The sequence below is a fragment of the Perognathus longimembris genome, chromosome 1 (genome assembly GCF_023159225.1).
Source record: "Perognathus longimembris pacificus isolate PPM17 chromosome 1, ASM2315922v1, whole genome shotgun sequence".
Taxonomy (NCBI): domain Eukaryota; kingdom Metazoa; phylum Chordata; class Mammalia; order Rodentia; family Heteromyidae; genus Perognathus; species Perognathus longimembris.
In genome coordinates this window covers 85,749,550-85,777,305 of record NC_063161.1, presented here as the reverse complement: position 1 = coordinate 85,777,305, position 27,756 = coordinate 85,749,550, and the positions used below count along the sequence as shown (strand labels likewise).

Genomic DNA, 27,756 nt, shown 5'->3' with positions numbered 1-27,756 from the left:
CAAGACACGTCTTAGCAGATCCAGGTAATTTAAACAGATGAGGCCACATGTTAGGAAGAAAGTGGAAATCTTATTTAAAATTAAGATGGCTTTCCAAAATGGAAACAATCAAATATTGATCCAGGGAAATATTGCTCATTCTAGGGTAGGGTCGCTCTTGCTGCCTACAGTGACAATGAAATGTAGAAAAAAGAACTTTAAAAAATGTCAGCGTCATGTCCCAGATTCATTCCTAAAAGGTACAGTATTTAGATAGAACTCTTAAATTCTCTTTTGTAACATAGCCAGCTATTCCCAGACACTACAGCTCTACATAGGTACTTTTTCCTACTGAGATTTAGAGATTTTTAGAGTTTTGTGTGTGCACTCTCCCTGAGCTTTTTTTTTCCTTCCACCTTATGACAAGCACTTTACCAAATGAACCATAGCTCCACTTCTGGCTTTCTGGGGGTAAACTGAAGGCAAGAGTCTCTTGGATTTTCCTACCTAGGATGGGTTTGAATCATGATCCTCAGTTCTCAGCTTCCTGAGTTGTTGGGATTATAGGCATGGCCCACTGATGCCTAGCTGGATATTTTTTTATTCAGAAAACTTGTTACATTTCTACCAGTGCTTTCAACAGAGACCATAAACAATAATGCTCTTCATTTCTGATTATTTAATAGAGAGGTACTTATAAAAGACCAAAGATCACACAGAATGGCTTTTGTCTTTCTAGCCAAAAGATACTTCCTTTGCTTCTAGGCTTTATGGCCGTATTCTAGGCTAGGAGGTATCTTCTGTTCTTTATTTGTTGTATTGTGTTGAATCACACCAAAAGCCTGACACATATTATGCATGTGTTCTACTGCTATGTTATGTTCTATTTTCTAGGAAAACAATGTTTTCTCAGAACATTATTCCTCAGAGAGCTTCTTTTTATATCCAGTAATCATCCCTCCCTGCAAGGAAGGCTGGTGAATATAGTTGTAATGGGCATGAAAGAATTCAATCTAGTGTGTCTATCACAAATCATATCATAAAGGTCTTTGATCAAAATCATCACCATTAGGTCCTTCTCTTGCCAAATATTTCTTTCCTTTCTTCTCCTAAAACTTGTTGCGATGCTAGGTCTATGAAGATCATCTCAGCTCCCTGAAACTTGGTAACTTGGCCCTGGGAACAAATTGTTGAGATCAAGGTAGCTGTATAATCTATCCTAGTGGGAAAGGAATGAACCCAAGGGAGAATCCTTAACATGGATTTTCTGGATGTACAGCATATACATCAAGAGATTCTCCCAAGCATACTTGGGAAACCTTAGCCCCTCCCAGTACAGAGCTGGAGCTTAATGGAGTAGGGGCCATATCTTCTCAATTCAGGAGCTATAGTGAACTGCTCAAAGTTCATCATGTGGAGAGAACGGTAAAGCCACCCAAAAGAATATACCTGCCTATGCTTTTCTGCATTATTATCTTTGGTAATGTCTTCTTGTCTCTCTGTTTGTGGTTTTACACTCAATGCCTTACCTTCATTCTTGGTTTTCTTGTTGTTGTATGTTTGGGGTTTCAGGTATTCAGCAGGAAAAGAATTCTAGGGATGAAAGTGGGAAATGACTGCTGAGTAGAGGGATAAGCCTATGTCATGACTTGGTTTCCTTTGGCTTGTTGGCTCCTTGAATGTAATGAATAATGACGCTCAAGCTGGTAGGTTCTGAAACATCATAGGAAGTATTCATCCCTCTAGATATAGAGATCTGACAGTTTTTATGTTAGTTGCTCAAAGGTATAGGGAAGGATTCTAGCTAAGGTATAAACCAGATTCTAGCTAAGCCACTATTCTTTTATACTTAATCTTAGCCAAAGGCTGAAAAGTGATGCCATGGCTCTTTTATATTCAAGGTTTACATCAGCATCTTGGAAGAAATGAGACTAACAATCCCCCATCCCTGTTGTTGTCAGTGCCCCTATGTCTCCATGTGTACCTTTTGCTAATGCATAAGCACCCAAGGAGACACTCCCTTCCTTCTCTGGACCTGCAGGATCCACTCAAATCCAGCATGCCAGAATTATCCTTTCTTACTTAGGGGAATGTAGATGAGATAAATACCGTAGCCTCTCTCTTCATTTATAGACCTTCTGGAACTGCTTTCTCCCAGCAGGAAGTCCCGAATCATTAAAACAGCTCAGACTAAAAGTTAAATCACCATGTGATCTTTTTGAAAATATGATTCTTTTTAGATAAACAGTTCTTTGATCTGCCCGATCTGGAATACAAATATTTTACTGGGGTTATGAAGTTGAAGAGGATTTCTAGAGCTTCATTCATGGAAGTGAAGTATGACACTGAGAAGAGATTTGTAAAGAGCCAGGGCATGTCTCCTGTTTTCCCTCCTCTACTTCATAAGGATTTTATTTTTTAGCCTCAAGTTTATAATCAAAAAGAAGAAACACATGATTTTTAACTGGAAAGTCTAGTTTATTAAAATATGTTGGATATGGAGTTTTGCTTGAGAATATTGAATTTATACAGAACAGGTATCCAATATACATCAGGACTGAGTCTGTACAATACCTCTAGAAAGCCTCAAATTAAAACATTAGTATGAGTTTATGGGCTAAATAAGCCTGGTTTCCATTTACAAAACCCATTTGAATCAGGGCTCTATCACATATTTAGTATGAGGAAAAAATTGTGCAAGCAAGAAAAAAAGTCCAAGCAAAAAAGTCTAAACAAGAATAATTTATAAATAAGTATATCTCCTAAAACATTACTTGGTCTAGATAGGGTCCTATGTTCAATTTCTAGCACCCACTTCCCAATTTAAGCACAGAAGAAAGTCCATCATCTAAAAAAAATTAATAAATTCAACTAGTTGAAGTATTTGGCTAGTTAAAGTACTCACTCATCCCTCTAGATATAGAGGTCTGAGAATTTTTATGTCAACTACTTAAAAGTATAAGGAAGGTTCATCTCCTTGGGATAATAATATCTCCTTGGGATAATAATAGGAAGACTTGAAAGGGAACAACTTGGAAATCTTTATATTGAAAAATAAATCCACTAGGATAATAAATTATCCAAATGATACATTGGAATTTGAAAAGTTTGCTGATTAGGAATATAGCACTGAAAAGCTTCTAGATTGTAAGACAGAAGGAAATAATATAAAATTTGAGAGTGATTGATATGTTTGAGAACAAAGATAATATTTAGCATTAAATGTGAAGATGTATGTTGTATAATAGTTCACAATTGGGAATGTGGCTCAGTGATAGAATATTTGCTTAGCATGCAAGAGACCCTGTCTTCAATGATCACCATTGCAAATAATTTAAAAGTAAGTTTTAAAAATAAAGGGACTAATCATTTTTTAGAAGTGATAAAATAGCCTTAAGTTGAAAAATCTCACTGAGTAAAAATCAGAAGGCTGAGATCTGAGGATTGTGGATCAAGCCAGCTGAGCAGGAAAGTCCATGAGACTATCTCTGATTAATGAGCAAAAAGCTGGAAGTGGAGCTGTGGCTCAAGTGAAAGAGCACTAACTTTGAGCATAAGAGCTCAGGGACAGTGCTCAGGCCCTGAGTTCAAGACCCGGGACTCTCTCTCTCTCTCTCTCTCTCTCTCTCTCTCTCTCTCTCTCTCGCTCTCTCACACACACACACACACACACACACACACACACACCTACCTACCTACCTACCTATACAAGGAATAACAAAACTGCATAGAATTAAGAATTATAGGGAAATAAAATTTACCAAAGGGAAATGTGTTACAATCAAAGAGATAACATTGACAATGCAACTTCAATTAACAATTGATGATAATCCTAGGGTATCATATATTCATCATGCAAAGGGAAAATATATCCATCTGAAATTCTATAACCAGTTAACCTGTCTTTAAAGAGGAGGGCAAAGAGGAGGCAAAGTGTTGCATAGCTGCAATCCCAGCATTTGAGCGGCTGAGACAGATCATTGGTTCAAGGCTAGCCTGGGCTTCATAGCCAGACCCTAGCTAAATATCAGCAAAGAACTATTCACAAGCCCTTAATAAAATAAAATACTTGTTGTAAAGTATATGCTTTAGCATGAGCCCAGAATAAAGGAAAGAAAACATGGAATAGGTATATTAATATTACATATTTTATGGTATATTATTGGAATATATTTCTGGGTTTAATTCCCTAACATTTTGCTTACAATTGTTTTCTATATAAATGAAATTATTTTTCACTTTCCATTTTTGAACCATTGCTATTTTATTTTTCATATGCACTACCACTTAAAAACAGATTTGGCATTAAATTTTATGTTATGTTCAACACAGCTACTATCTTCAGCAGAAGACATTGTCTAGAAATGGGCCAAAGGAAAATTTCTGGCATGTTCACAATATTCTAGGTTGTTGTTGTTGTTGTTGTTGTTGTGAGATTGGGACTGGAACTTGGTACCTAATGTTTGCTTATTGGCTGGTACCCTACCAACTGAGCCACACCTCCAACCCCATGTTCTAGTTTTTTTAACCTATGTGCACATGTATTTTCACAAGTTATATTTTTTTCTTAAGCTATACGCTTTTCTTTTTGTCACTCATGGGGCTTAAACTCTGGCCTTGGGTGCTGCCCCTGAGCTCTTCAGCTCAAGGCCAGTGCTCTACCATTTGAGCCACAGCACCACTTCCAGTTTTCTAGTGGTTCACTGGAGATAAGCATCTCATGGACTTTCCTGCTCAGGCTGGCTTTGAGTCATGATCTTCAGATCTCAGCCTCTTGAGTAACTAGGATTACAGGCTACTAGCTGTACTAGCTACTAGCTGTGAGCTACTAGCACATGGCTCAAGCTATACTATTACAACTGTAAACTTTTCTTCATGCATGTTATACTTTTTTAAAGTTTCTAAAAATTTTTTGAGATGGGGTAACTATATTATGCAGATTAGACTTGATATTCTGCTCCAACATCTATATGCTAGGATTAGAGATGAACTCCATGCTTAGTGTACTATCTTCAAAAAATTGCAATTATTGTAACTTCATAAAATGAGTTTGAGAGCTCTTCATCTTTTTATAAGGCCATGAATATTTGAATAACAATAGAATTAAGTACTGCTTAAAATCTAGTTAGAAGTCATCTGTAAAACCATCATCCTTAACACCTCTTATTATGGAAATCTTCAAAAAGTCATAGAAAAAAAAAGGATTTGTAATGAACTTACATCTAAATTTAGTGGTTACTACGATATTTTTCCCACTGATTTCATCTATTTTATTGTGTTTGCTGTGTCTAGTAACATTTTATAGTAAATTGTGGACCTTGTGTTTAAAAGGAATCCTTACATACTTCATTGAACATATCTAATTTTCTTTATAACAAACCATTTGCTTATCAACAAAAACTGATGGTAATTCCTTGGCATCATCATCTTTGTAACTGCCCCCCTCCCCACTCCTGCCAGTAGTGGAGCTTGAACTCAGGGCTTCACACTCTTACTTGGCTTATTTTGCTGGACTCACTCTACCACTTGAGTCACACTTCCTCTTCTGACTTTTTGCTAGATAATTGGAGATTGAGAGTTGTGGACTTTTCTGTCTGGGCTAGCTTTAAAAGGCCATCCTTACATATCAGCCTCCTGAGTAGCTAAGATTATTGGCACAAGCCATTAGTACCCAGCCTTCAAATTTCTTTTTTTTAAATACTTTTTTTTATTATTTTTTCCAAGTAACCATTTTATTCTAGTCTACAGCACACACATTTTTATATACATTTTAGTGGCTTTAACAGTATGACTTTTGAGCAGACTTTAAATAAATCCACAAGAGTTAATACATTGTGAACAAAATATACACAACAAAACAATCAGCATCCAGGTGGTCTGAAGCATGCACAAGGAGGTGGTCTGATTGGTGTGATTTACTGGTACCTTGCAGTACCAGTTGATTTACTGGTACCAGCAGTATCAGTTCTTTCGTTCCTCATTCCCCCACAGTTCTCCAAGATCAGCCTACAAATGCACACAAAGTAAACTTTCCTTTTATGTTACATAAGCTTTGCTTTCCATCAGGCTTTGCTTTCCACTGAGCAAGCCCATTAGTATGAAACAGGCAACATGGGCACCAGGTCTAAAGGCAAGGTTATTTTAGTCCGTAAACCACCAACAAGAGATTAACCAGGGCTGGGGATATGGCCTAGTGGCAAGAGTGCTTGCCTCGTATACATGAGGCCCTGCGTTTGATTCCCCAGCACCACATATACAGAAAATGGCCAGAAGTGGCGCTGTGGCTCAAGTGGCAGAGTGCTAGCCTTTAGCAAGAAGAAGCCAGGGACAGTGCTCAGGCCCTGAGTCCAAGCCCTAGGACTGGCCAAAAAAAAAAGAAAAAAAAAAGAGATTAACCAAATGAAGCAATAATACATCAATCTTAATATAAGACATTGAGGGGCTGGGGATATGGCCTAGTGGCAAGAGTGCCTGCCTCATATACATTAAGCCCTGTGTTCGATTCCCCAGCACCACATATACAGAAAATGGCCAGAAGTGGCGCTGTGGCTCAAGTGGCAGAGTGCTAGCCTTGAGCAAAAAGAAGCCAGGGACAGTGCTCAGGCCCTGAATCCAAGGCCCAGGACTGGCCAAAAAATAAATAAATAAATATATATATATATATATATATATATATATATATATGACATTGAGGGAAAACTAACAGTGAAAATTTTTATATATATATATATATATATATATATATATATATACTCCACTGAGCCATGATATAACCCATGGACTCCAGACACATGAGTTTTTACCTGTCAATATTTTTCTAAGAAAGAAAAATAAGAGTATACTGGGATACAGAAGAAAAGGCAGAAATGTGAATGAATGCATCTAGTTTCACAATTTGAAACAAATAGCAAATTGATACTATAAAGCTAAATGGCAGTGACTTAATCACATTGGGCATTAAGCTCTGGGCACCAAACCAGGCAATTCAACTACTCACTACTATTCCATAATACTCTTAAGGAGCTTTCCATGGATAGCCAAACACTATTGTAATATAGAGAGGACACTCACCCAGTGCTGAAAGAGACCATGAAGGCCTAAAGAAAAAATTGAATCTTTTGCAAAAGTTAATGGTATCAAAATATCTCTCCATCTCTGATGAACCAAGCTAGGTCAACTAGACGGGCCAAAGCAGCACTGAATTTGGAGTCAAGAGGTTGGCAGAAAAGTTTGGAAAACTTCAATTTTTAAAAATTGGCAATTTGTCCACACTTAATAAAACTATCAGAAGAGGTATCACGTTTGTTCATTTGTGGAATGCTGAATTGCTTGTCACAAGAAGTCACAGGATGGATAAGGCAACCGCAGAGATGCGCTTCAATGACAACTGTTTTTAAAATTTACAAAAACCTAAAGTTTCTATTTAAAAAATAACCATGTTATGCCAAGATGAAACATGGTAATAAGTAGTGAGGTTCTGACCGTGATTCTTTTACACAATGAGCGAGAAAGTGATAATCTTTTTAAAATTTCTCTTAAAAAGGAAGTTTTGTTTATTGCACTGACGTTTACAACCTGACCTGGTCATTTAGGAAAAAATCATCTAGTAAAATCTGGAAAATTAAAATACAAAATCCTGATTTGTAAACATCGGTTGGCCAAGTCTACCCAGAATCCTTCATGATAGTGGAATGGAATGAATAGTTAATTCATTACCTTATGTGTTTGCTGTGAGGGAAAAAATTCCAGAACACAGCTTTATATATACTTTCACAGTAATTATATTAAAAAAATATAAATGAAGTCAGTGCAGTTTCTTCTTTCTCTTTCCCCCTCAGTGCAATCTCCCAAGCTCTTACCCCACTCCTAAGTGCACAACCAAGATAATACTGCTTTGGAGACCTAGCAGAATGGTCATAGATGCTGCCTGAAGTCCGTGGGACTTCGGTAAAGGTATTTCCAGATGGCGTAGTAATTTACTGCAGCCGCTGTGGCCACAAACAGGTGCCAGATGGCATGGGCAAATGGAATGATGCCATCGCTCTTGAAGAACACAACTCCTAGGCAATAAATGAGGCCTCCACATGCCAGTTCATGAAGACCATCCGTGTTGTTCATTGATGTAACCACCAAGGCTGGAGAAAACCCCATAGTGAGAAAAAGAGCTCAACTACTTTATACTTTTCATGGTAGAGAAATACATAAATGGTTCCTCCAGCTGCCATGAGCCAGAAAAACCAATGCATATGAGATGCCAGGGGTCCGAGTTCACGGAGATTTAACCATGGAGTGTAAGAAGCAGCAGTGAAGAAATAGATAACCATCCTGTCACACATGTGAAAACAGTGCTCCACTGTCCTTAAGTGGCTCTTTTTCCATGATACAATGTGGAATACAGTGGAAACGATGAAGAGGGCACAGAGGCCCATTCCATAAATCCATGCCGTTATCTTCTCCCAGCAATCATCAGACAGCCGATGCAGGAGGGCACTGCCCACAATGGCCAGAACAATGAGGAATGCATGTGTGTAACAGTTAGCGGCACGTTCATAACAAGTTGGTTTGTAGCGGCCATTGGCTGGGGCCGGATGGTTCATGAAACGCTGGGAGCGATGCTGGAACCGCATTGATCCTCCGCTCCTCCATGGGGGCCCGGAGCTCCGTCTCATAGGTGCCAGCGGGCGGGGCGCGCGGCCCTCAGGAGCATGAGCTGCTCCGGAAGCCAAAGCGTGCCCAGCAGGGGAAAAGCCAGAGAGGACCACTCCGGGGGTGGGATCCGGGCAGGGGTAGGGGCAGACCCGGCCTAATACTTATTGTCAAAGTGATGTACAGAGAAGTTACAGTTTCATACGTTAGGTCTTGGGTACATTTCTTGTACTGTTTGTTACCTCCTCCCTCATATTGTCTCCAACCTGTCTTTTAGGGGTATGCTGGTTTGAATCAGAGTCCAAGTAAGGTCTAAAGATGGCATTTAGTTGTTAAATGTCTTAAGTAACTTCTTATCTATGATAATTCCCTTCCTGAGGAAATAGATCCCCTGTTCTAGTGGAGGTCCCCCTTCTAGACTTACATCCTTGACATAATGTACAAATCATATGACGTTTTTTTCTATCCCAAAGGTTTATAAAAGAATAAATTCACCAGCTTATTTCTCATGAATTAAATTGTTTAGATCAGGCTCACGTATTCTTGGAAATAAGGCTTCATTAGGTAGTATATTGTGCTTGGCACTGCTTCACAACAAAAGGCAGATGATGTCTGGTTGACCCTCAGTGATTTTCAGACTACATTGAGGATTCAAATGGAGACAGCTGGTGCCTCTATTTTATAGTTCCCCATCAACTTTCCATCTAAAATCGAGTATTGTGGTAGACTCCTAATGATTTTTGCCTCCTGCTGTTTTATATCCTTAGGGAGTTCCCTCCCCTTAGAACCTAGGCTAGACTTTTTTTTTTAAGTTGGGGGTTGAACCCAGGGCCTTACACCTGCTAGGCAAGTATAATACCACTGACCTATGCCCAGAGATAGGCTAAAGTCACTAATTATTTCTAAGGCTAGAACCAGCAGAGGTGATTGGGGATGTCACTTTCAGATTTAGTTATAAAACTGTAACCTGTGGTGCTGTGGAAAAGGGCCTAGGGAAGAATAATGGCCTGGTTCCACCACCTTGAAAGTCTCCTTGGCTATGTCTAGCCCCTCCCTTCCAGAATGAGTACAGCCCATTGAGACCCCTGCTCTTGAAACTACAGGCCCCAGGTTGTTTTCCTTGAGATAGCTAGTGGCAGTATTGAGTATCCCAATCTCTACTACTCCAGTGATATGGGAGATCTGCAGAAGGTGTGGGAGGAGTCAGGTCACTGCCACAGGGATAGCTGTGCCTCATTCACGTGAGATGAAATGGCAGAATGCGAAAGCATCCAAAAATGAAGTGAAAGAGTTCTGTCATTGCTCTCCTGATATCCCAGTCAACACATGGACAGTGAACCTGCACTTGGCCAGGGTGGGAGTTGGGCAAAGAGAGTAATGATGGAAGAGGATGAGAAGGGTTTTAACTCAGGGCCTCCAGTCCTGTTTTTCACTAGCTATTTTTAGGATAAGGTAATCTTACCCCGGCACAGACTGAGGGTCAACCCATCTATTTCAGGCTTCCTGTTGTTGAGAGTACAGGTATGTACCAAGGCATTTTTGCTTCACTCTATTTGATGTCTCATTAACTTCTGCCTGAAATGGCATGGAACTATGATCCTTAGAATTTCAGCCTCCTATGTATCTTGGGGAAACAATGCATACCACTGCAAAAATTTTGATATTTTTGTTTCTTGTTTAAAAAATTGAGAGCTGTGTTGTATACTATCACCATGCTCATGTCCAAAAATCTCATTGTTATGTGTTATCCAAGCACTTCTTGGGTTTAAATAACCTCCAAATCCTACACCCATGCCTCTCTTGCACCTTCTTTTCTACACCCTATCCCCATGTGAGCTGTCCTGTCTCCTGACTTACCATCAATTTCTTAAGCTCTGAAGCCTTTCATTTGTTGCTGTGGCCCAGAACCATTACTTGACTTCCTATGCTGGGGTAAGACAGGCTCCAAGCCATTATCATTTGGAAATTTCCCTGCCTTGTGATCAAATGTCCTTCTGTCTTTGACATGCAGCCCAGTCAGGTTTTACTTTACAAATACTTACTGCTTGAGCCTAGGATCCATAAACATTTGTACTCATAGGCTCTTCCACTGAGCTCATGATGAGACTGTAGAATCCTACACATGCCAAGGGCCACACACATGCAGAGGAGAGTCTACCACAGCACAGCATTGCTTAATTGACAAGCAACCTATGCACCAATTTTCATCTGGTAATATGGCTTGCTCTTGTTTTTATGGGAGCTTGAAGTACATCAAGTTTATTTACTGGAGGTATCTCTGCTTTTTGCTATTTTTTTAGGCACATCATATAGCTATGGATTTTTCTCACAGTACTGGATTTGCTGTATCCAAATGGTACTTGTATGTTGTACTTTTATTTTAATGATATTCTAGGCCTAGATTCCACTCTAGGCCTTCTAAGTCAAAATCTCCAAGTTGAAGGTCCAAAATGTGGTCTAAACATGACTATTTATTTGTGTGGATGCAGACTGCTGGATTCTTTCGGGTGACACTCTCCTTCTACTGCCATCTAACTCTAGTAAAAAGAATAGCCATTCTGACCCACAGTTTCTTTCCCCCAGCTCTTCTTGGTGTGGGAAGTGAAGGTGGGGATGTTGTCTTTGAAGGTGGAAATTCAGTACTTATTCTGACAATCAAAATAAAAAGTAAGCTGTGGAAGCGTGGTTGCTATTTGAGAGTGCCCCCCTGGAAAGCATCCTGATCCTTCTTTTCTACTCATTCCACAGAGCTGCTGTTAGCCCATGGTGTAGATCAAGAATTTAATTTCACCTAGAACCTGGTTAGTAGAAGCATGTCCTGAGAAGAGAGCTTGTGTGCTCTCTTGCAAGGGACATCCTTACAGCCTAGGACTTTCCATGGAAGCAGCTTTTGGCCCCCTGTTGGGGTTCAGAAGAAAGGCACTCTTAAGGAGCAATTGTATTCTAAGGTAGAGAGCTTTTATTTCTTCCAAAGGCCATTGAGATAGTTATAACATTATGGGCCCTAAAATATTATTAACATAAGAAAGACAGGCAGGCAGCCAAGGAGAAACATTATATGCCTTTTTCCTTGTGCACGGAATTGTTTTGTGGGCATTATAGGGCCCACATTCCCAACCTAAGGTGCCCTGGGGAACACATTTCTCAGCCAGTAGTCAGGCCGTCCAAGCATTCAAACCTGATGGTACAATGTGAAGGAAAAATACTAAAAAGATATGTCACTATATTCCTCTACACAGTAAAAAACAATAATTAAAAAAACCTCTACCTTAAAAAAAAAAAAGTTTTCTGGCTCCTGGGGCTTGAACTCAGGGCTAGGGCCCTGTCCTTGAGGTATGATTTTCTTTCATTGTTGTTTTGTTTTATTAAAGCAAGTTCACTTCCACCTGAACCACAGCTCCATTGGCCTGTTTTTGTAGTTAATTGGAAATAAGAGTCTCATAGACTTTCTTGTCCAGGCTGACTTTGAACCACTACAATTCTCTCAGCTCAGCTTTCTGAACAGGTAGGATTTCAAGTATGAGCCACTAGTGCCATGCTAAACCTTCTTTTCAAAAAAATGAAAACAAAATGTACTCAAAGATAAATGAAGGAATTGTAATAATATCAATATTCCAAATAATAAAGTTTTATTTTAGCCTGATTATCCTAAGCCTCTGAGTCTCTTGGTTTACTGGGTACTAAAGTGGGACTTTGGGATTTAATAGGCAACCCTCAACCCTGACCAGGTCCTGAGGAACCATGAGTCTTGTCTTCCCAGTTCAGGAAGTGATGTGGGGCTGAGTTGAACCCTTCTACATTTGTTGGCTGCCTCTTAGTATATCCTCTGTGACGATAAAATTGACATTCATAGCTCCATTTAGAGGCTTAGGGGAAGCTCTCTACCCAGTAATGTCGTGTGTGTGTGTCTGTGTGTATCAGTACTGGGGCTTGAAATCATAGTCTAGGCACTGTCTCTGAGCTTTTTTGCTCAAGACTAGCCCTCTACCATTTGTGCCACAGCTCCACTTCTGGCTTTTTTTTTTTCTTCGATTAATTGGAGATGAGTCTCTCATACTCTCCTGGCTGGGCTTGTTTTGAATTGTGACCCTCAGATCTCAACCTCCTGAGCAAGCTAAGATTACAGGCATGAGTCACTGGTGCCCAGCATCACTATGCCTTATTTTGATAACCTGTTTGTAGAGCTGATTTATTCATTTTTGCATGCAGTACACATCATAAGTTGGAGCAGTCTGTTTCATATTAGCTGATAATGTACTTCTTCCACAAACTTCTAAATTATAAACTATTGATAAATAGAAGGGAGCTGAGATGGTTAGAACCAGGGGGCATATACCAATGAGTCCCTTGAGATAATAAAGGTTGTTTTCCATTTAAGGAATGCACTGTCAAATAAGTGCACATAATGCTTGATTAAATGTATTTGTCTACTGAGAGACTTCCAGAAACTCTAGCAAATTAATGTGTGTGTGTGTGTGTGTCAAATAAAAGTTACAGTATTTCTTACCTTTTTCCCATGGAATCTTTTTTTCTAATAGTGACTTGTAGAACACAACTATGATACAGACCATTCTTTGGCAGACCATAATGTGGAGTGAGATCCTCAGAAGGTCCTGTGAGATATAATGGCATCTTAGAGGCTGGTGGGAACTTTTAGTGTTTTTCAAAGGTTGTGAAATAGATTTGGGCCGCCTTGTTTAGAGGAAGGATTAGAGTATTATTTTGAAACACATGAGGTCATGGATTAATTTGGCAAAGAGAATGCACTAATCTTCCTTCAAATTCTTGACATTCGTTCACTTAATCCTCACAACTCCTCTCTGATACAAATATCAGGTATCCCTATTTTATAGGGAAAAAAAAGCCTGTCACTTACAGATTCCATTAAAACACTGAACCCAAGCTCCTTAGCCAGGAAGTTATAGAGCTGGTAGTTGAAGCCAGAACCTTTTGTAGTGACCAAGGCACAGCACCATACAAACAGCAAGGTTTGGAGGGAAGAGAAGGTTAAGGTCTATGTTTACCTGAGCAACGATGAAGAGTGAGCATAAAAGGTCACCCCAACTCTTAAACCGCAGGAGAAAGCCTCAATCTTGGCTTTTGATGGTGTTCTATTTCAAAAGATATAGGTTGGTTAAAAAATAAATAAATAAATAAAATTCAGTTGAAATGAAAATAAATGGTTGGCCAAGCAAAGACACTTCTTAGTTGCCAGCTGCATAAGGGCGTTAATCAAGTCACGGTCGGGGCGGGTCCCGGCTCCCTGAACTACATTTCCCGGCAGGCCGTGCGCGAGTGGATGAAGGGGAGGTTGGTCAGCACGTGGACAGCGACCATGGCCCACAGACACCTAGTGTCTCCTGCTGCTTGGGGATCTGCAGTGCTGAAGGGAGTGTCAGGGCGACCTCTCCTTCCCCACCCCCCACCCAGGCCTGCACTGAGGCTGCGTCGAGAGGGCGAGGCTCCCGGAGGACCACCGTGAGAGCTGCACCTCCTCCAGGAACCCCCTCTCCCCGGTCCCTGGAAGCTGTCCCTGAGGAGCACACAGGGTTAACCCCACGTGTCCTGCGTGGCCAAGATTTAAAAAGAAATACTTGTGTGTCCACTCCTGTCCCAGGGTCTTACAAAGAGGAGATGGAGATTTTTCATGCTGGGGAGGCAGGGCAAACACACGGAAAAGTCACGGGAAAAAAGAACCGACACAAAGCATTCACTGAGCATACGTAGCCTCTCCCGACTCTGCCATCTCTTAGTTGAGGGTAAGTCCTCTTCACAGAATGACCCTTTTAAAGGGTCACTTCAGCAACGTTTCATATAGTCTTGCACAATTATCACCTCTGTGTAGTATCAGTACATTTTGCTCAACGGGATCAGTTCATCATTCTCCTCATACACACACTTTCACTTTAAAAGCTGTTTTGCAAACATCCCACCAAGAAACTGGAATATGAGATTATTTAAGTTCAACCACAGTGTTTATCTAATAGGGCAAGAACCCTTATTACCAGAAAATTAGTTGACCCAAAATGGAAGAAAATTATGATTCTGTGAGAGAATTTCTTTTTATAATAGATCAAATCTAGGCCCTTCAGATTATCCTAGCTACATCTCTATTTTTCTCTCACCAGCAAGCATGTTTTTATATCTGGAAGAAACATCATGGGATTTAGAATTATTCAAGAAGTTGAGAACTAAAGAACACAATTCAGATTGTGTCTCATTCCAGTCTCAGTAAAAATTACACAGAATTAAGTATAGCGCTTCCACTCTTAATTGTGGATCCAGGGAAAGTCAGTGGGTGCAGGGACAGGTTGTTCATCTTCTTCATAGTTGTTGGCATTATTACTATTTCCTTCAGCATTTCTGAGTCCTTGAATTCTTGTCCATTACTACTACTACAACAAATATTACCAAGACCTATGTGCTTCCTGAGGAGAAATAGACGAATTACCAAGTTCCCACTCTCTAGGATACATGTCATTCCTTATGAGAAATAACATATTTCTTGTTTGGGGCCTAATCCTCCCCTTCCACATTTACTCCCTTCTGCTTCATATTATTACAGTTATCGGTTTACAGTTGCTGCAGGTTGCACAGCTCAACTGTAAGATCTACTGTCTGCATTCATCTTACTTAATGTTAGGTAATAACTGGAATCTTTTGCCCTGTGATTTGCCAGGGAGGTAGAAAAGGTGCATGAACAATATTTACCACCATAGCTGGGTTAATGGGTGAGCAATTATTTAATCCTAGCATCTACAGATGTACTTGAAGCCATCTATTAGAGGCCATCAGAAAGACCAGGATAAGTAATTGATGACATGAAAGCATTATTTGGTACTGTGTACCAAACTATGGCCATTAAGTGCCTTGATTGATGTTAGTCTTGAAGAGGATTGGTGGATAGCTGGAGAGAACATTTTTGACTGATAAGGAGGTGCCTATGAAACTTTCATGCAAACCAGAGATGGATCCTTGCCTGGGTATTCTAAGGCTACAATCCACTACCTGAATGTGGAATACCCTGGACATGTGCAGAGAACATGTGAGGACAATGGATATCTGTTCCTCTGTCACAACAAAAAAGTGGGGTATAGTGTTGGATGTCTGTAATTTTAGCTACATATGGGGCCTAAGTAGGTGTCAGGCCTGCCTGAGCAGAAAGGGACAACCTATCTGAAAAATAACTAAAGGAAGAAGAGATAAAGGGAAGATTAACTGTTATAATGCTTGTCTGGTAAGTACAAGGTTCTGAGTTGAAGCTTTGCCAAAGCACAAAGCCTCCATATCAATCTTTTGGAAAATTTAAAAAAATCAACATCCTCTTTGTCCACCACTGTAATATTAATCATTAGTAATACTTTCCCAGCACATTGTCTTTGGTTTTCAACTGACAGGAGATAGTTAAGATACAGCAGCTTCCAGGTACACAAATTCCTGTTTTAATGTTACTTTTAATGTTACTTGAGTACATTTCCATAGATGTGAACATCAGCAACTTTATGATTAAATTCTTTGGCACTTGCATGGGATGCATGCCTATGAAATTATTATAAATGAATGATGAGAGATAATTTATTTTTGTTGTTTTCATTATTTGTTGGTTGATTTGGTGACACTGGGATTGGTCTTTGCCCTTGAAAGCCAGGCATAGCTTGAGCCATGACTCCAGCCCTTTTTGTTTTGGTTATTTTACGTGTAGGATCTCCTTTCTGGCTCCTGGCTAACCTAGACTGTGATCCTCCAATTTAGGCTTCCTTCCACAGCTGGAATGATAGGAGCACCATCAGATCAGATTTTTTTTTTTCTATTGAAAGTGGGCTCTGAATTTTTTTTGCCCAGGCTGGCCTAGAATCTAATTCTTCCCATCTATGTGTCTGCAGTTGGTAGGATTACTGGCAGTAGCCACCTGTACCCAACATTGTATTCTTTTTACTTGCTACTTTTCCCTTGGTAGAGTACTCAAATGAGTTATCCATCATTAGTGACACTTCTCCAGCACATTGTTTGATTTTCACTTGACATGAGAAATTAAGACATATTTTACTTCCTATAACAACTGCTTTCAGGCACACAGATTTGTGTTTTAGCAGTCATTTTGAAGGGTAAACAACATTTTTAAAACAAAATATTCTAATTTTTGAATAAACCAATTTCCTTCTACTAAAAAGAAGTATCATTATTTCTACAACTTTTGATGTTGATGTTCTGTAGCTTAGGGGAAAAAAGCCATAATTCTATTCTTCAGCATTTCCTTTTTCTGCCCTCCATGTTGCATTGTGTTTTGTATCATTTGGCCCTTTTTCTGATACAACTGTGGGAAATATATTGGGAATGGTCTTTTTCAACTTTTAAAGCAATAGCTCTGGAGTCATATTTATGCCAGAAATGAAGAACAACCCAAATAATCTTTAGTGTGGGTAGTGGTGAAGAAAAAGCCATACTTATAACCAGAAATGTAATATTTTTCTTTTATTTACCTTGTTGAGATATCTTGGTGGAGTTTTCTGCTTGAGTTAGCCTGGAACCTGATCCTACTAATCTCAGACTTCTATGTGTCTTAGGGTGACAGTACATCCCACTATGCCAATCTGTGCTTTGAAGAGGGAGGTCTCTGGCCTCCAGGGACCAGGCTTGCCTCAAACCAGGATCTACCTGTTCTCAGCTTCCCAAGTAGCTGGAATTACAGCCATGAGTCACTGGTACCAAGCTTTTTAAAAAGATGTTTTGATGCTTGAGAGATCAAGAAACACTAGCCTATGATGTTTCTGTTATTTTGAAGTGACATTCCCTGCATAGTTTAGGTAAATTCTCTAAACCCATTGCTTCCTCTGAAGAAGAGACACATTAACAACATCCCAATAAGAGTGAATACTCAATACACCATACTTCCCTCTTTTACCACTTCCCTAAGTCAGGTAGGATAATGTGTTCATGTTTATTAGGCAAAGCTTAGGAAGAGGTTCACAACAGCTAGGAACTCTGAAGGGGGGGGGGGGCGCGGAATTTACTATATTTCCTTCAAACAAATTACCACAGTCACAAGTTATTTATCTATATATATGGAGAAATTTGCCTTTTTTAGGAGCTGCTTTGGAAGTCTAACCCTCCCTTCTAGAGGCTGAATGTCATGGGCCCTCATGGATCTCACCAGATGAAGAGAGGAGGGAAGGGACTTCTTCCCATCCTCAGCCTCTTTAGAGATGATGATCTCATGTCAGTCCAAGAGGGTTAGTATAAACCAAGAGTCAAAAATAGCAGGCCTGTGGAAGCTGTGCTGGTCACAGGCCCTATTCCGTTCACCTCAGTCACTGTGAGTGGTCCTCCCTCATTCCCCTGCACAATTTTCAGTGAAAACTATACTTATTATCAGTGATGGAACTTAGCTTAGTCCTTAGCTTGATGAGAAAGAACTCTGTACCTACAAGTGCTTCTTCCTCAAGAGAATATTATCCTCCTTCATTGATAAGCTTAAGTGGGTATCTTTCTGTCCACTCCCTAGGTATTACAGTTTAGATATGAAGTATCCCCCTAAAAGGCTCACATAGTAAAATAAAGCCTTTTGGTTCCTAGTTGTGGTGCTATTTCAGAGGCTCTGGGAACTTAAGAATTAGGTCACTGAAGTTCATTCTTGGGAACTGTACTTTGTGTTATGTCCCTCAGCTTTCTCTGCTTCCCATTTGCCTAGAGAACAGCCATCTCCTCAAAGGCTTCTGTCACCAGGATGTCATCCTTGCCTCAGGCACAAAGTAGTGAAGCAAGACAATCATGGATTGAAAACATCTGAAATCATGAACTACAACAAATCATTCCTCCCTTCAAGTTCTCTCCCCTATGTTAGTAACAGAGATGAAGAAGCATTAGGAATCCCCAATTGTTTCACAGAAAAACACCCATTTATTCACTGATCCATGGAAAATGGTTTGTCTTAGTGCTGAGCATGCTGCATATATGCTCTGCAACTGAACTATACCCTTAGTGCAGATTCCATGTCTTCGAGCAGGTCTTCTCAGTCTAGATGATGCAAAGGAATCCTGGGGCTCTTATTACAAAACACATTCTGATTTCTAAGTGTAAGGCGGGAACAGGCTTTTGGCACTTCTAGCAAAGTCCCAGGTGACGTCTACTCCATAGCTTTGTAATCACCTTTGAATAGCTTTAAAACAAAATAGTTCACTCTAGAGAACTAGATTGTATTAAGTGAGAATCATGTCCACTAAGTCCACACTATGATGTTCAGGGTTTCTGATGATTATAAGATAAACATTTAAAGCTGGGTGCTGGTGACTCTAGCCTGTAATCCTATACTCAGGGGACTGAGATCTCAGGGACTGAGCCCAGGGCCCAGAGTTCAAGCCCCAGGTTTAGAAAAGAAAAAAGGTATTTATTTTGCTGAGAAGAAATGAGATAGTTCCAAGGCTAGGACAGTTTTCCTGATGGTTTTAACTTTGTCAGTGCTATAGAGGTGAAACAACCGTTATTAGAGATTCTGGGGAACAGAAGTGTTTTGACATTTCAGATAGTTTGTACTTTGAAATATTTGCACATATATAGCTTATTTCAGTGATGGGAATCTAGTCTAAATGCATTTATGTTTTATATACTTCTTTCTGTGGTACTGAAGGTTTAATTCAGGCTTCAAGCTTGCCAGGCAGGGGTTTTCCTGCTGAACTGGATCCCCAGTCCCATGTTTTATATATGTCTTATACATGAATATAATTGCCTGAGGGAAGTGATGGGCCCAGGGCTTTGTACGTTTGTTGCAAAGAGCTGTACCACCATACCACATAACTAGCCTATATTCTTTTGGTTTTTATATTTTTGAGACAGAGCCTCACTGTAGATTCCAAAATGGTCTCCAGATTAAGATCCTCCTGCCTCAGCCACCCAAGTGCTGGGATTATAGGCATGTATACCACACAGGGCTCATAGGAATAGGTGCAGACTTTTGCATTTGTAGCATCATGTCAACCGTCAAAAAATTCAAGTTTTGGAGCATTTTGAAGTTTATACTTTTAAGTTAGGAATGTCAACTTTTTTTTTTTTGGTGCTGATCCTGGGCCATGAACTCAGGGCCAGAGCACTCTCCCTGAGCTTTTTTGCTCACAGCTAGTGCTCTACCACTTGAGCCAATTGCACTTAAAACTTTTGAGATTTAATGGAGATAGAGTCTCAGTGACTTTCCTGCCTGGACTGGCTTTGAATTGTGAACCTCAGATCTCAAACACCTGAGTAGCTAATAATATTACTGGCATGAGCCAACACCACTCAGCAGTGGAATGCCAAATTTTACATTAATTCTTTTGGTTATTGAATATTGAAAATACCTCAGAGACCCTCAGTCATATTACTATTTTATAGCTTCCTTGGTACCTGGGGTCCCTAGCTGAGCCAGGCAAGCTGGAGGATTCACAATCATTTTTGTTCTAAAAACAAAGGCCATGTTTCATGTTTCAAGAAGATAAGACACAAAAGGAAAGGAAATTCTTCTATGGGCCTGACTGTGTGTCTGTCTGTCTGTGTGTACACGTGCACGTGCGTGCGCGCGTGCGTGCTCGAACATGTGTGCAGGTACTACTGAGGCTTGAACTCTGGGCAGGTAGTACAGGGTCTGTACTCTCTAAAGAAATGCATTGTGTTCTCTCTCTCTCTCTCTCTCTCTCTCTGTTTCTCTATAATTGTGGTTGCAAAAAAAGATAAACTATAGAACATAAAATTTCCCATTTTACCCATTTTTAATATATAATTCTGTGGCTTTGAGTATATTAATGTTGTTTTTCAAACATTACTATCATCTAGTTCCAGAACTTCCCATTCTTCCAAACTGAACCTCTGGTTCCATTAAATTTTACAACTTCTTCTCCCTCCCATGATATCAGGAAACCACAATTCTCCTTCCTGTTTTTGTACTGTTACTATGCTAAATACCTCATATAAATATAATATTACAACATTTTCTTGTAATATGTACTTACAGAAGATAGTATGGTTGTTCGAGAGATAATATTCTAAATGGTTTTGACTTGTTTACAAGCAGAAGATTCTTTTTTTTCTTTGCCAGTCCTAGGGCTTGAACTCAGGGCCTGGATGCTGTCCCTGAGTTCTTTTGCTCAAGGCTAGTGCTCCTACCACTTTGAGCCACAGCACCACTTCCAGTTTTCTGGTGGTTAATTGGAGATAAGAGTCTCACAAACTTTCCTGCCTGAGCTGGCTTTGAACTGTGACCCTCAGATCTCTGACTCTTGAGTAGCTAGGATTACAGGCATAAGCACCTGGCAAGCAGTAGTTCCTTAACATTTTCTCTATTCTTTGATATATGTAGCAATCAAGACTATTTTTGGACAATGTGGGGAATAATTCTGAGAAGCTCAAAAAAGTTGCACATTATACTCACTAGCTGAACTTCGTAAGGATTCTGAGCAGACATATTGGAAGTATAATGAAACAAGTAAAATGGTGAGACATCCCCCACTGTGGTCAGAAAATTAGAAGAAAGTGTTCCTGTGATACAAAGACCTTTTCATAAGCAAGTGGCTCATACTGTAACCCTAGCTACTTAAGAGGTTGAGATCTAAGGATTGCTGCACAAAACCAGCAGAGGCAGGGAAGTCTCTAAGACTCATATCCAATTAACCACCAGAAAACTGGAAGTGGAGCTATGGTTTAAAAAAAAAAAAAAAGAGCTTTTATTATTCTTTATTTTCCACTATTCAATCCATTAGTCATTCATTTCGTCCATGAACCAAAACTTACTCCATATATAACTACAACTCTAGAATTTTCCAAAGGTCAGGTGAATCCAGAGTTGATAAGACCTCTGTGCCTCTAGAGCTTACAAAATGTTCAATTTGCCAAATATGAGGAAAACATGTGGAAGTTTGCAAAAGGAGAAGGCTGACACAAAGGCAGCAGCTACCCTGTTAGTAACTTCAGGTGGAGACTAGATAAACCCATCATGTGTTTCAGAAAAGATACATGCATGTATGCATTATAAGCAGGCAGGATGAGCTACATCTCCCCAACCCTGCCTGTGTAAGAATTAGTCTTTCTTTGGAATTCCATTTTATGAGTTACTGGAGGGTGGTTGCTGTGGGGCACTAGCTTGCAGCCTTAGGAGGCGGGCCTATTAGGTTGCCTCTTCTCCAGCCCTGGGGCCACGTGGCTGCTAGCCCTGCCTGCCTTCTCCAGGCTGGAACCGGAACCAGCCCTGCCTCCCGCCTGGACCACGTGTGTGCCAAGATGGCGGTGAGTGATGAACCCAGAGGTGGTCCTGGGGGCCGTGATCTCTGCCCCTAGGGGAAGTCCCATGACATCACCTGTGAAGGACAGCCTGATCAGCCTATCGCCATGTCTAGCTAGCCACTCCAAGTCCTTCCCCTTCCTGCTCATCATCACTGCTATATAAACCCCCACCCATGAGATTAAACTTTGGATGTTTTGCATGACAACTCCCCGAATCCGCCTGTCTGTCCTGAGTCCTGCTTTGAACGTAAGGGGGCTGGGGTTGGCCCTTTCGCTGTTTACACACCTTCCCGGTTTTCTACCCCGCAGGGGCACACCCTTGCCTTCTTCCACGGGTCAGGAGAAGCTCCTGGGCCCCTACAGTTGCTAGTACAGTAGCTGGATTTCTCTTTGTTTTTCCTCTTCAGTCATATCTCCGGTTGAAAACAATTTCTTGACACAGATCTGCAAGACAGAAAATGCTTTCAAATTTAAATTACTGACAACCAAGACACAGGTTTCTTCCAATCTATGAGCCTTCCTCTGATGTTTTTTGTTTGTTTGTTTTTTTATGGTCAGGCATCCCTAACTAGCCCTCCATGCTTTGGATACATTTCCAAGTCATTCCAGGACAGTCTGTCTTTGTTCATTGCCTCTCCTATCTGTTGCAAGTTGCAAAAGCCACTCAAGTGCAATGTTCCATCTGGTAGTCCTACTTTGAAACTAAATGCAATGAGCTTGTATCTGTATGAGTGAAAGCTTGAACAAGAAAGCCTTTCTGGGGGCTGGGAATATGGCCTAGTGGCAAGAGTGCTTGCCTCCTACACATGAAGCTCTCGGTTCGATTCCCCAGCACCACATATATGGAAAATGGCCAGAAGGGGTGCTGTGGCTCAGGTGGCAGAGTGCTAGCCTTGAGTGGGAAGAAGCCAGGGAGGGTGCTCAGGCCCTGAGTCCAAGGCCCAGGACTGGCCAAAAAAAAAAAAAAAAAAGAAAGAAAGCCTATCTTTTCCAGTGGTTGCTCAGCTGGGCATCAGTGGCTTACACAAGTATTTTTAACTACTTAGGAAACTGAGATTTAAGGATTGCAGTTTGAAGCCAGCCCATACTGGAAAGTCCACGAGACTCTAATTAACCACCAGAAGGCTGAAAGTCAGGCTGTGGCTTAAGTGGTAAGAGTGCCAGCTTTGAGTGAAAAAACTAAGGGACAGTACCCAGGTCCTGAGTTCAAACCCTACTACTGGACCAAACACGTTTTTAAATAAAAAATAGTCTCAGAGTCTAACCTCATTCCAACTCTAGTTCAAATGTCCAAGGCTCATCTGAAACTGAGGCAAATTTCTCACAGTTGTGAGCTGCTTTGTAAGCTTGGAGTCCCTAAAACATGACACAGGTTCTGGCTGTATCACAGCATGGTAGGAGCTCATGTGTAGTGTACCTTAAGACAGTTCTTGTATATACCTGTTGTTTATCACAATACTTAGCAGTAGTCACATTCATTCTCAGAAGAGACCATATTTGACTGATAAATAACATTTATTATAGACCATAGTCTATTAAATGTTGTATCAATATCAAAATATATTTTATGTATTTACTGAGCTCTGTTTAAATTATTAACTTCTTGTAGAAAATACACTTGCAGAAGCACACTGAGACACACCAAGTATCTATTGACAAATCAACAACTAAGCAAAATATGAGTCAACCTACAATTTTTAGAAAGTCTTAATTCTTAATTAAGGAGTTATAAATTACCTAAGGTACCTTTCCCTTCTGTGGCTAAGTCCATTGTCTGTTGCTAATTCATAAAGCAAAAAAATTAATATCTTACAAGTGTTAAGTCCAAGATTAAGGAGTCACATCTGGTGAGGGTCTTTTTACCCTCAAGATATGACAGTGGTCATCACAAGTTGTTCTTATAAAGTCACTGATAGTATCTTGGGGTCCTACCTTCACCTAACCCAGCTTCCTCCCAAAGCATAGGGAAGACACAGTTGAACCACAGCATGTTGTTTCAGCAGGATTGTCAGTGATTATTGTAAAAATCTCCCATGAGTAGAGACCAGGTCCAGAGCTTAGATGTAAGGCTCAGTAGAGAATTCTCATGGCTATGTTAGCACCACCATCCTTCTACCCAACTCTGGGCAGACATAGGGAACATAGGCCTACCTTTTATCTTTACCTGCTTCAGTTTCTTCTCTCTACTTTGTCCATTTCTGCAGTAGGAAACTTTGATCCATCAGAAATTATATTCATAGTTTAGCTGTTTAATGTTCATTCTTTTTTAAAAAAATATTTTTCTATCTTCCTCTCCCTACCTCCCATTACCCTCATGCAGCAAAATGATCCCTTGCCCTCAGTGTCACATAGCTGTTTGTGTGAATTTGAAGATGTCCAAGTGTCACAATGGACAGTTACACTAACTTAGGCACTAACATGTGCCAGGTCAGGGACAGACCTGGGGACTACATAGTGAATGAGACTTGGTTATGGCTCCCAGATTCATGACAGATGCGGCCACATATATAGATAATTATAAAATAAGTGGTAAGTGCACTTGCAGATAAAGTGATAGGCATTATGGGAGCACAGAAAAAGTAGAAATGAAGCTGGTGTGGACCTGGGAAGGAAGATCTGGGAGAAGGGCATTGTGGGGAGGGAAATGAGATGATCAGAGCTTAGAGATGATAGTATTTGGGCTCATTTCTAACAATGAGATGGAAAGGCTCTTTTATCTTCCTCTAGGCTAGCTGAACCTTAAAAATTGTCTTTTCTGGCCACCACCACTAACAGTTTAGACCTCTCTCCCCAACCTTTAAAAACATTATTGTGATTATAAAGCTGGTGTACAGAGGTCCCTAGCCTTCCACACATCCTTTACCCAGCTGTGTTCTTGTGGACACTTGGACCAGACTTTTCTACCTATTTCTCTGCAACCCTCCCCCACCCCTCCACACCTGTCTTTCTACTGGCATCCTCTCTCCTCCTTTCCAAGTGTCTATCCTGGAGATCATACAGACTGTGGAAATCTGAAGATCTGAAAGGTAAGAAATGAAGTTATGGTAGAGAGCTTCCTTTGTCCTTTCCAGAAACAGGGCACAAGGGCAGGCAATCTTGAACCAAAACTAAACGTTGGAAATAAATGAGCAGGTCAAACTGCATTCTATCTAAAGCTACAAGGGATTACTTCCTCTTCCTCTACTCACAGATCTGTCAGTGCTCCAGGCTGCACTAAGGCCACAGTACATCTAAAAGGTCCCTAAGCAGGTATAGTTCCCTGGAGACTGCCCAGGAAGCTTGTCTCATGTATGGTGCTTCACCATAGAGCCACACCTCTGTGCTCATGCAACTTTTATTCTGTCAGACCTCTTGACCCTTTCTCACCCTACCCCAGGCACCCCACATCTTCTCTTCCTTCTTCCCTTTTTTATGTGCTGCCTTACATTTCCAGCTTCTGCACGCACACACAGATACTCCACACTATTGGGTTATAGCTAGTGAGCCCTGGTCAATGTACAGTAAGTACACTTGCCAGTGCCCTGGAGAAGCAGGAAAACATGGACAGATTACCCCCCATACACACTGCAGCTGGATAGCTTTTCTATGCTGTCAGAGGAACGAGAGCTGAAAGAATTGTAGTTGTAGAGATGGGTGGGCAGAGTTTGAGTTATAGGCAAGGTAGAATCTGTCTATCTTTTAAGTTGCTAAGCAGAAGACTGTCTCAGTATTCTATCCATCTTTGGAGATCTGGGTCCTTCATTTCAGTATTCCATGCTGTAGACCTTTGCCTCCATAAAGCAAACTATTGCATTGGGTTCCAGTTCTTTTCTCTTTAATTGTTCTTTCAATTAAGCTGTTACCACCCACCTTTATCTGTTTTGTATAGCTATAACAAATTACCTGAGATGAATTTCTTCATAAAGAAGAGCTACTTACTGAGCTTTCAGTCTCGGGGGTAATAACTGGCCTGGCAACCTTATCTGGTGAGGCACTCATGCTGCATCATAACCTGATGCAATACGGGAAATTTGTTCTCCTGAACTCAATGCCAGCTCACAAATAATGAGAGCAGAGTTTCTGGAGAAAAGAAAGTGAAAGTTTATTCATGTTGCCAAGCAAAATAAGGACTAAGTAAGCTACTATCTTATGGGGAAAAAGAAAAAAGACCTACAACCTTCTAGAGCCCCTTTCCCTGTAGATCTGTGGGCCTGTAAGATAAGAAGACCCTGGTTGGCTTACCCGAAGCTGTAAAGACATTCCTAAATTTATGGGTGAAAAAGTAAGACAAAGAGAAACAGAAAAAATTGTTTTTTAAAAATTGTATACCTGAAAGGCTGGTCAAGAGAGTGAGTTGGGGGCTGGGAATGCGACTGAGGGGTAGAGTACTTGCCTCGCATACATGAAGCCCTAGGTTTGATTCCTCAGCACCACATAAATGGAAAAAGCCAGAAGTGGCACTGTGGCTCAAGTGGTAGAGTTCTAGCCTTGAGAAAAAGAAGCCAGGGACAGTGCTCAGGCCCTGAGTCCAAGCCCCAGGACTGGCAAAAAAAAAAGAGTGAGTTGTTGAGCAAAAAACTACAGTTGTAAGCATATTTTGATGGCTTTTCCAATTACACTGGGAAACAGATGGATAAGCAGGGGCTTATAGAAGAGAACAAGAGGAGCTGGCCTTGCTTTGGGGTGAGGAAGCTTTTTGCTAGATGTTCCTTGCATGACTCTTAAGATTTATGTTGTTATTACGATTCACTTAATAGAAATTTATATTGCTCTGATAAAAGCTCCTAGTTTTATTTAATTTCAAGCCAGACCAAAAGATTTCTCAGGTTGAATGAATAAGGTCCTCAGGCTGAAGGGCTGAGGGCATATTCATCTAATTAACTCATGACTGAAAAAGGGCACTCTACTTTTCACAACTTAGGCCCCATCTCCTAGCACCACTACAATTATAATCAAAGTTGAATGAATTTCAGAAAGAACAAACCCTATAGGGTGGCAGCTAAATACTAACATTTGTGAGAACGCTTCTAGAGGCCAGACAGTCCTGTATGTAGCAGCTCCGCTTACTCTCACATAGGTCTGGGTAGTAGATACCATCCTTTCCATCACCATTTTGCAATGGATATGCTGACTACTGAGGTCAAAGGCCAACAAGAAGGGCTCTGATTCCAGAAGCACATTCTCTTACCCAGTGTGCTCAACTAGAGAAAACTAGGCAAGTACAAGTAAACAAGACGGAAAATCAAAGCTTCTGAGGAGATACCCAGATAGTAGGAGGAGCTAGGAAGGTAAGAAAGGGAGAGATGACTGCCATAGGGGAAAGGAAACCATCACAGAGGCAACTCTGAAGATGGACTATGAAGCATGAGAAGGCCACAGAAGGGCTCTATGGAAAGAACAGTACAGGCATGGAAATGGAATGGCCACCGGCCAGTGTGAGGTATCACTGGCTGGGGAGAGACAGGGAATTTAAGAGGGCATTAGGATGACATGGTGCAGTTGTCCACTAATGAGGATGCACTTGGTGGGCAAGGAAGTCTTTGAGTGTCTTTTTGCTGTTGTCGTTTACTTATTTGTGTTGCACTGGCACCAGGGACTAAATTCAGGTCCATGTGCTCTCACCTGACTCCTTCACTCTGGCCTATTGAGACATACCTCCAGTCTTGTATTTTGCTGGTTAATTGGAAATAATTTTGAGGACTTTTCTGCCTGGCCTGGCTTTGAACCTTGATTCTCTGGGACTGTTTTCTGAGTAGCTAAGATTACAAGCATGAGCCACCAATGTCCAGATTTCATTTTAATTTTGAGCAAGAGTCAGTCTTGACTGGGATTCTTCTGTGGGAAACCCAGAGTAGCTTATAGAAAGCCAAAAGCTGGGACACAAGATTGGTGACACATAGTAGATATATG

The 27,756-nt window shown here is 40.7% G+C and overlaps 1 long non-coding RNA gene and 1 pseudogene across 1 annotated transcript; both read right to left on the bottom strand.

Annotated features, from left to right (window-relative positions):
• Positions 1 to 39: 39 nt before the first annotated feature.
• On the bottom strand, positions 40 to 26,198 carry LOC125340175. The gene is made up of 3 exons (XR_007208694.1): positions 24,019 to 26,198; positions 1,429 to 1,572; positions 40 to 160 (listed from the first exon to the last, which is right to left on the bottom strand). It is a non-coding gene; the product is annotated as an uncharacterized LOC125340175 (long non-coding RNA).
• On the bottom strand, positions 7,894 to 8,606 carry LOC125340166 (annotated as a pseudogene).
• Positions 26,199 to 27,756: the final 1,558 nt, after the last annotated feature.